General features: G+C 33.5%; 1 long non-coding RNA gene across 2 annotated transcripts; it reads right to left on the bottom strand.

The window, feature by feature from the left end:
* Positions 1-303: 303 nt before the first annotated feature.
* LOC134481997 (uncharacterized) lies at positions 304-5,177 on the bottom strand. Of its 2 annotated transcripts, XR_010057973.1 has the most exons (3): positions 2,229-5,177; positions 2,063-2,126; positions 304-903 (listed from the first exon to the last, which is right to left on the bottom strand). It is a non-coding gene; the product is annotated as an uncharacterized LOC134481997 (long non-coding RNA). The 2 variants fall into 2 exon arrangements; XR_010057972.1 differs by having other exon boundaries at positions 2,063-5,177.
* Positions 5,178-10,183: the final 5,006 nt, after the last annotated feature.

Below are 10,183 nucleotides of genomic sequence, written 5' to 3'. Positions count from 1 at the left end.
ATATTTTTTTAAGATACCCACTTCATTGAGTGGACTGTTGTTTCTATTCATTCAAAGTGCTAAACAAGGTGTATGAAAAAGTCCAAGAGAAATATGGTATTGTTATTTATGGCTATCATAGAAATTAAATCATTCACCTCTAAAATTTAGAATTATTGTAACTCAAAATTAATATATAAAGTGGTTCTTAAGATATTTACTAAAATCTATGTTGGCTTTCAGTATGTCCAGGAGTATGAAAAGAGAGAGATTTTCAAGTAATTAATATAAGTAATATTAAACAAAAACCAACCAACAAACAAATAGCCTAAGGATCATTTATTCCCATTGATCCCTTCTCATTTCTTTTCTCAGCAGTTACTATAGACACTTTATGGATAAGGCATTATTAACAGGCCCATCTCCAGCTGACACAGTTGAGTTTAGAGAGAAAACATGAAATGAATGGGAACAGTTAGAGAGTGAAGTGCGTGCTTGAGGCGTTTCTGATAGTTTAGACGGTCACAAATTAGTAAAATACTAACAAAATTAAAATGTCTTTTTTGGACTCCAGCTGATTTGAAGAAATAAAAGACTTTGTAATCACTGTACAAAAAAAAAAAAAGACTCATCAAAGAAATAGAGAGGGAACACACAGACTAATAATTAGTTAATACATAGAAAGGACAGGCCTGGACAGGATTCAGTTTCAAGAGTATCATTGAAAAACTCTATGAAATCAACTCCCAAAGAAATGCTTAAACAGAGGGTAGTGAGATGGGAAGAAGTGTGTTTCACTGAAATGAATATAAGGTGAAGTATATAGCTTCTGTGTCAGGAATGACACAGCTTAGGGTCCTCCGACTTCTGTCTTCCTTGCATTAAATCAACACTGTCTGGCTCCGTGATCAGCTTCTCCGTCCTCTTAAAAGCAAACACAGATAAATGATTTCATGTTTAACTTGGTAATCATATAGAAGGATGTCAAAATTTAGTATCCCCTCCCAGGCAAGATTCATGGCAACAGACAGTTGCGACACTGCTGTCAAATTTTACTTATTAACATTTATAGGCATACTGGGTCCCATCACTAACCTAAGTTTCTCTTTTCACCAGAAAACAAGAGTAACAACAACAACAACAAAAAGAAAAACAACCTTATTTTGTTTGTTTGTTTGTTCATTTGTTTTCTAGAACTATGTGGTCATGGTAACTCATCAGATTTCTACTTTCAATTCCTCCATAAACAGTTTTGAAGTTTAATAGTCTGCACTCTCTATTCCAGCCCCAACCAGCCACTGCTTTAAGGTTTATTTTATTATTGAAAATTTTATATAATTACATCAGTCTCCGTCTACTCTCTTTCCTTCAACTCTTTCATATACCTCTTCTTTTAAATAGAATGATAAATTCTATCTAGTCCATATGAAAATTCAATTATTTTATTTGCAACTTTTAAGCTTAGATAGGGCAGGTTTTGGAGGCATTCTAACTTATATACCAGGCATAGTTTTCTTATTATTTGCTGTTTTTTGCTGGTGATATGCTCATGGCCCATCTCCTCTCATGGTGGCCTCCTCCTCATTTGGTCTTCTTTCTTCTTCCCTATCTCTAATTGCAATCCCCATCTGTGTAACTGAAAACCCACCTACCTCTCTCTATTGCCCAATCACAGGCTTTAGCCTACCAATGAACTTGGAAAACAAGGTTACATCGCATCACTTGATGTACATGAGGATCTCTTTGTCAGAACTCAGGTGCCTGTTTCTCACTTTAGTACGTAACAGTACCAGATCAACGCCCTATATCTCCTTCCTGTCTTTCAAATTCAAGGCATTTTTTCATTAAATATTGTTGCATGCATACATGTGTGTATACATTCCTAAATGTAACCTGGTTTTGTACCATTAATGTTTCAAATAATCTACTTTGTCTGTTTTCCTATGTTTCCATCTTTGTCTGTGGCAAAATACAATCAAACAAACAAATAAAACCTTGAAGGACAGACCAGAAAAATTTTTCTTGAGCAACAAAGTATCCTTATTGTTGTTCTTTGATTTAAATATGGTAACTGACCTCTTACCTGTACCAAGTTTCTGTTGGAACACTTGTTACCCATTATCACCCTCAAATGTCTTTCTTTTCTTCTGCACAGAGAAAGAGAAATAAGGAGCAGCAGGTGGTCTCATCTCAAAGTCTTGGGGTATCTTTCCTCAAAATCTCCTTTGTATAGTAAAGACTGTACTCACCTTTATAATTCTTGGATCTGAAAGTCACTGTTGTTTGGAACATCAAACTCAGACAGCATAAGGATCCAATGCTTATGACAGAGTCAAAGTACCGAAAATGTTCCCTTTAAGAAATACTAGTACAAAATTGGAGACCCAGAAGAAACAGACACAGATCCAAAATACTCATTGTTTTGCTGTAATTCCTTACTATTAAGAGGCATCCACCAGGATTCGCTTTTGATACTGCCTGACCCAGATTTGCAGAAGACTCTATTAAGTACATACAATGTCTAACCTTGCACAAATACAGCTTTTCTGACCACAGCCTACAGTACTTTTTTAAAAGCCAATTCAAGCCAACCCTCATAGATCCTTGTTTCCTTGATGTAGATTATTGACATGTTTTTTTCAGTGGTGGACATGTGATTGGCCACCTTTAGGGCTCCTGGGAGAATGAGGAGAGATGGCATTAAGAGCACATAATTTTATTCAAACCATTGAATTCTGTTCCCTGGTCCTTATGGTTCTTTGACATATCATAATGCAGAATTCACTTTGTATAGCTTCAAATTTGCCCTTTGGGCATATTTTTAAAAATATATAATGTATACATTTTTTCCATTTTGAAATACCTGTTATTAGATGCAAGTCAGCTTTTAACTAAATATATCATATAATATGCAACCTACAAGATTTAAAGTGGATTTCTGATAAAATATTGGAATGTGCATAATCTACCCAGTGTCCTCCCTTGGCAGTGGCATGTTTCCATCCATTCTCTTAGTCCTTTGGGATTCTCTCCTGTCTCTTCCCTTACCTGATCCTGCCTACCTTTTTGCCTTGTCATGCCTCTCTCATGCAGGTCCAGTTCTTCCTTTGCCTCACATGTGTCTATGGAGTGTAACATGGGTATTCTTAAAATTTTGGCTAATATCAACTTATCAGTGCCACTTATCAGTGAGTACATATAATGAATTCCTTTTGGGGCTGCTTTACCTCACTCAGGATGATGTTTTCTAGTTCCATCCTCTTGCCTTCAAAATTCATAATGCCCTTATTTTTAATAGCTTTATAGTATTCTATTGTTTAGTACCTTATTTTCCTTACATATTTTGTGCTTGAGAGACATCTGGGTTACTTTTAGTTTTCTATTAAGGATAAAGCTACTATGAGCATAGTAGTGTCCTTGTTGTATGGTGGGACATCTTTTAGGCATATGTCCAGGAGCGGTATACCTGGTCGTCAGGTAGAATTATTTATAATTTTCTGAGAAACGTCCGGACTGATTTCCAGAGGGGTTTTACCAGTTTACAATCTCACAAACAGTGAGAGAGTGTTCCTCTTTCACCACATCCTCGCCAACATCTGTTGTCACTTGAGTATTTGATCTTAAGCATTCTGAGTGGTGTAAAGTGGAATCTCCGGGTCATTTTGATTTTCATTTTCTTGATGACTAAGGATTTTGAGCATTTCTTTAAGTGCTTCTAGACCATTTAAGATTACTCTGTTGAAAATCTCTGTTTAGTTACATAAACAATTTTTGGATTGGTGGGTTTTTTTTGTAGTCTACTTCTTGAGTTCTTCATATATTTTGGATATTAATTCTCTGTCAGATGATGGGTTAGGACTCTAGGGAGCTCTTGGACTCTGAGCCACCAAACAAAGTGCATGCAGGGGCTTGCCTAAGATCCTCCTTACATATAAAGCAGATTGCTGCTAAGTCTGACCTCAGTAGGAAAGCATGGGTCTTATCCTCCAGAGATTTGATGCATAAAGGTCATGGGAATACAAGAAGAGGGATGGTGCCTTCTTGAGGCAAAGGAGACTGTGGAGGAATATTGTGAGGGGGACCTAGAAGGAAGGGCAGGATTTGGGATATAAATAAATGCATAATAAATAAATATTTAAATTATCAAAAATGTAGTTTTAGGCATGTTTTCATTATAAATATCTAAAGATCATGGCGAATATTGAATAGCTCTCACAATATGCATTTTTCTTGAGACATGCTTGTATTTGAGAAAATGGTGATGGTAATACTTGTCAATATGAAAGCACATTTGCTGTGATGGTTTGAATATGCTTGGTTCAGAAATTGGCATTATTAGGAGTGGTGGCCTTGTTGGAGTAGATGTGTCAATGTACTTGTGGGTTTTAAGACCTTTGTTGTAGTTGCTTGGAAGCCAGTCTTCTCTTGTTTTTCTTTGTGACAAGATGTAGAACTCTCAGCTCCTCCTGCACCACGCTTGCCTGGATGCTGCCAAACTTCAGTTTTGATAATAATGGACTGAATCTCTGAACCTGTAAGCCAGCCCCAATTAAATGTCCTTATAATAGTTACCTTGATTATATGGCTTTCTGCAGCAGGAAAACCCCACCTAAAAATTTGCCAAACTCATTACTACTTGTCCCATATACAAAGTACTTAATATATGCCAAGATCTATTATGTCTATATTGCTTTTTCACTGTATATTAGTATATGTGGATGTATATAAATATGTGCATATGTATGTTATAAATGTTTATCTAAAAATAAATATGTTTTATATTCATATATACTTTATATACCCATATTCATTGTAGGTATTACAATCAACAGTATTCAACACATTAGCTCTCAGATTCAGAATTTATGTATCTCTGTATATGCTACGTTGTTTCATTTTAGACACAGTATTTCCAAGGTAAAACAATTTGACTTAATTCTAGCTATTAGAAAAGAGAAAAAGCTGTAAGTACAATTTTACTTCAATCTGTCACATAGTCTATTTCAGTAGATCAACAACAACAACAAAAAAAGAGGAAAACAAAGGTCTTAGGATCAAAGCATAGTGGCTTCTAAAACATAGCACACTGCTTTCATTTTTATTGCTTGTGTGACTAAATAAGCTTCAGTTAAGATTACATATCAGAATAAATATTTGAAGAAAATTCTGATGAAGCTGTTGCAATGATAATCCCAGTGTTTTTGCTAAAAGCTATTAATAAATAATTATAAATAATATTAAACATAACACATCAGTATTAATACAATTATTATATAATTAAATAATTAGTATAGAATTACATAATTTTATAATTAAGTAATTAAAATATATAATTATAATTAATATATTAAGAAATAATTAAAAATTATTTAAGGGAAATTGTCAGGTGTTTAATTACTCTAAATCTCACATTTGGCATATTTTATATTTTGTCAAATGTTACTTCATCTGATTTCACAAAGATTTCTCACATGCTAATAATTTCTGTAATTTTGTGCTTATATCTAATACTTCATGTTAATAACTTGTCTTTTGTAGTTTATTTCACTTTTAGTTTCTCATAAATTTAGTCTTATGTGAACCAATTCAAAAGATTGTCATTATTTCATTGAATGTGTGTTTCATATTTCATTGACTCTTTTGTTATCTTCTTACTTATTTTCAACTATTCTGCTTAGGTTAATGAATATATTTGATTTTTTCTAGTCTTGCAAATCAGTGATTAAATAATCTACATTCAAGCTGTTTTCTTTAATTTATTTTTTATTGAGGTTAGATTTTATTTTTCAAAGACTATATTGAACTACTTCATTTCTGATCTTTCTCAATGTTCTTTCATACAGGATTAAGACAAGCTTTTTATACAGCAAATTTTTCTGTCTAAAATATTTTCTAATATTTTTCTTTCTTTTGACACTGTATTCTTAGATCTTCAGATTTTTAACAGATCATATATATATATATATATATATATATATATATATATGGAATAATGTAACTTTTCTACTACAGGTGTAAATCGTCTACATATGATGAACAATTCTACTTCTGTGCATTTTTTCATTTGTAAAAAATTAAAAACATTCAAATACATTTTTTATCTTTACTGCAGTGCTGTTTGTCAAAGCTGAAGGAGTCAGATAGTCTTTGACAGAGAAAGTTTAACATCTATATTGCAACTAAACAATGAAAAATTAAGCAGCTGTTTGTTGGAATGGACTCTGTAAGAAAAGGACTAGGAGGGGAAACAGTGTTTCGTATGTAAATAAATAAAACTTAAATTTTATGATGCTACATATATGCTCCTTTTGATGGTTTGAATGAGAAATGAACTCCATGAGCTCATGTATTTGACCACTTGCTGGTACTATTTGGGTGTGTTTACAATGTTTAGGTCTTGGATTCCTCCTGAGGAGGTATTTGCTAGTGTGAACATTAGGAGTTTCTGTCCTCACCCAACATTCGGTTGGCACTGTCTGCTTTGTATGTATGTGCTAAGGTGTTAGCTCTCACCTCTCTCCTCTTGATTCCTACTGCCATTTCCCATCCATAATTGTGCATTCTCTCTCTGAATCCATAGTGAATATAAGTTCTTTCTTTCCTACGACTTCCTGGTTATGGCATTTTATAACAGCAGCAGTGAAAATGAATAAACTGCACGAAAAGAAAAAAACTACAGCAATGAAAGACCAGTAAGAGTTTGACAGTGATGATGGTCACAGACTGCTGCCACATAGAACATTGCATAAATGGACAGCAGATAGTTGGATTTTTTTAATTAAATGGCTTTAAATTAAGATATGACCTAGTACTTGGGATTAGTTAATACATGTATTGTTTTAATTGAATTGTACAGAAAATATAAAAGAAGATTATTATTAAATGTTTTAAGACAGTAAAATATTTAACAAAGACAAAAAAGAGAAATGTTATCCTTAAAAGGCCACTATATTTTTATAACTCTTTTGAAAATACTTATTTATGGCAAAACAGCATCTAGAAGGACCACTGCTATATTCTCTGTTTGATTTAAATATAAGACACCACTGCTTATTTTCATACCCACACCATTATTAAAGTATGAGATATTCATATGTTATAAGAAACATATTAAACAAAATAGAATTAAGTTACTACAATGATGCATTATAGCAAATGCATGTTCTTGGGAATAAGAAGTCTATATGTTTGTCATTTGCTTCAAGTTTTGTATCATTTATTGTTTTCTGCTAAATTTTAATATATTGAAAGATAATAAACTTTAAAATGAATCAAATCAATCAATAGAAATGTGAATGTAATATACATGTCCCAAAAAGTAAAATATTATTTTCAGTCTCTATGGAAGATGCATAGAAACATGACTTTACACAAAACATTATACACATTAAACAGCATTATGTCATTGTAAAGATCAAACACTATTTTGATTTAGAAATAAGGGTGTATTTCATTTCTTGAAGTTGGATCTAAATAGATACGGATTTTGCAGATTTAAAGTGACCAAGCTGTGTTTCAAAGTAGCTGCACACGATGCTCTCTTTATTTCTCTTCACACTGTCAATTAATCAGTATAGTCCTAGGTAATGAATTGCCCTGTAGTGTATTTCCCTCTTCTTTCCTATTAAGTACCCGAATATAAGAAAGCCAGCAGATTACTTCCTGTTAGAAGTTACACTTTCCTTATTCTCAGCATAATGTCTCACAGGCTTTTCCTGGCTGCATATCTTTCAGCTTTTCATCCCTCATTAAGATTGCTTTGAATATAAAGGGGAAATGCAACTGCAGCCAGATTTGCTAACACATCCTGCTGAGATCTTTTCACTTACAGTAGCACTTCCCTTCCTTCCACATCCTACCAAAGCACATCTTAATGTCATATTTTCTTCTTCCCTTCTGAGTGAGATTAAGTTGGAGACCAGAAAAACCTACTTCAGAAAAAGAAGGAAGGGAAATATCTTCATCAATCCAAGAAAGATATAGTCTACCATATGCCTTCCATGCAAACTATTTCTTTCTTGCCCAAACTCTGTGTTACAGAGGTGTTAAAGGTGAAAGCATAAAAGAGATAAAAAAGTTGAAAGAAAACATTGGTCACTTGCTAAAAAAAGATAAAGACTAGCTAAACTATATTCAGAAGACTATCCAGAGGGAAAAACCACACTTAAAGTCTGACTTTTTTTCAAAGAAAAGTTTGAAGGATTTTCAGTTGCTGAGAAGAGTTTATCAATATGATTCGTCATTTATATTTGCTAATTGACTTATCAACACTGATCCAATTGAGGCTGCTTTCCACCTCAAAGGGAGCAGCACAATATTTCTCAATATTGTACTTCAAAGACATGGCTTCATGGTGTCTGAGAAAGGAGATTCGGGGTTTTAATACTGTCAAGGGACAGGCAGAAATATGGCACAATTGAACAAAGAAATAGTTTGTCACAAAGTTTCTGAATTAAATGAGCTACAAAATGGGAAGTCAAGAGCAGGTTGAACTGATTCATGAGGAATTCCTATTTAAGTCCTTGGAATTCAAGGGGTATTGAATCCCGAAAACCTTGTGATAGTGACAGTGGCATCAGGAGCGGTAACAAATTCATGTCACATCAGGCTTCCTAGACAAACTACAAATTCAATTTGAAACCATCTGGAATAGTATTACTGATAAGAGATATAATTGAAGAATGTCAGTATCTATGAATGAGATAATATTTTATACTAACTTATTGTTTGCACAGTGCCATCACAACCAAATTCTGAGATATCTGCTTTCTTGTTTCTGGCCCCACTCTCACTACCATGGCAGAAAGGATACATCCTAAAGGTCCAGAGTATCCTTAACCACAATGATATGAGGATTGTAGCCATAATTTTCTTAAACTCCAGAAGGTCACTTACACATCTTATAATAAGCAAGGATGAAAGTAGGTAAGTATTCGGATTTTGACAGGTAAACCCCAGTTCATTTTCCTTTCTGCTCATGTGCTAAAATCATTGTTTTCTCTGCTATATCATCTATGTCCAGTCTTCAAGACTGTGACCATTACATATTTAAAACCCTTACATTTTCTATTTGGTGTAAAGACTATATGTAAACTTTATTTTGTTGACAACCTCCTCTTCTTCTGAATCCCAAAGATGAATGCAAGGAAAAACAGTGCCAACCCAATTCATCATGGTTAAATTAATTAAAGTAACCAATTTATTCATGTACATGTGCTGCCTCCCCTCTAAGGGTGAGTTCAAGAGGTCAGCATTTGATGTGAGGAAAAAAAGATTTCTATATTTCAGGGGTAGGCCTTTTCTAAATGGAAATTTTGGTGAGTAAATTGGGTGGAGTTCTAGGAACAAGTTATTTCTTAATGATCTCTGGAAACAAGATAAGGTTGCAAGGTGGACATAACAAGGTAGACATGAGTAGGTAGTCATATGTGGTCAAAATAAGTTGTTCAATTATTATACTTTAGTTATTATATATTTTAGAACAAAAACATAACTGTCATCTTCTGGAACAGGTAGTAAAGAAGCATTTGCAGTTAAGGATACAAGAGGGGCATAGTCATATCCTTGAGAAACAGAATTTAATGTTAAGCTGGAATGAGCCAACTTAGTCTTTATTATATGATGATCTTTAAAACCAAGATCGAGGTACGCTAGTTGATCAGTTTCCATCAGTTTCCTCATTTCCCCTCTCCTTGTTCTTGTTCCTTGTTCTTTCTTTTATTCTTTTCCATTTTGTCTCTATTTTTGTTTGGCTCCATCCTTTGATTTTATGATATACAATTTGAGTCTTTTCCATCTTCAACACTATCACCAAAGTATTGTGGTAATGTTAAAATTGAAAATACTGAAAGACAAAGTTTACTATTTGAATTACAGTAAAGACATTCTTTCCTATGTGTATATCACTTTTCACTCACTAAAAGTTTCCTCAAATTTTCTACTTAACATATTATTTTAGTTATTTCATTTCTATATGCTATAAGATAAATATTTCTTTTTCTCATCTGTTTCAAAGCTACCCATTTTTATGAGAATGAAAAGCAAGTGATGTAGTAGATGCTAGTCATTGGACATGTTTTCCATGCATCATTTCATTAAGCATTTGTATAAAGATCAGGGGAAGAGATCACACAAGACTTTCACAAAGCCATGGCATACAAAAAGGCTAGAATAAGAGAGATAAACAACATCTGACAGACAATAA

The sequence above is a fragment of the Rattus norvegicus genome, chromosome 15 (genome assembly GCF_036323735.1).
Source record: "Rattus norvegicus strain BN/NHsdMcwi chromosome 15, GRCr8, whole genome shotgun sequence".
In the NCBI taxonomy this organism is placed as follows: domain Eukaryota; kingdom Metazoa; phylum Chordata; class Mammalia; order Rodentia; family Muridae; genus Rattus; species Rattus norvegicus.
The sequence above is the reverse complement of the archived record's forward strand: the minus strand, read 5'-3'. Positions and strand labels throughout refer to the sequence as shown.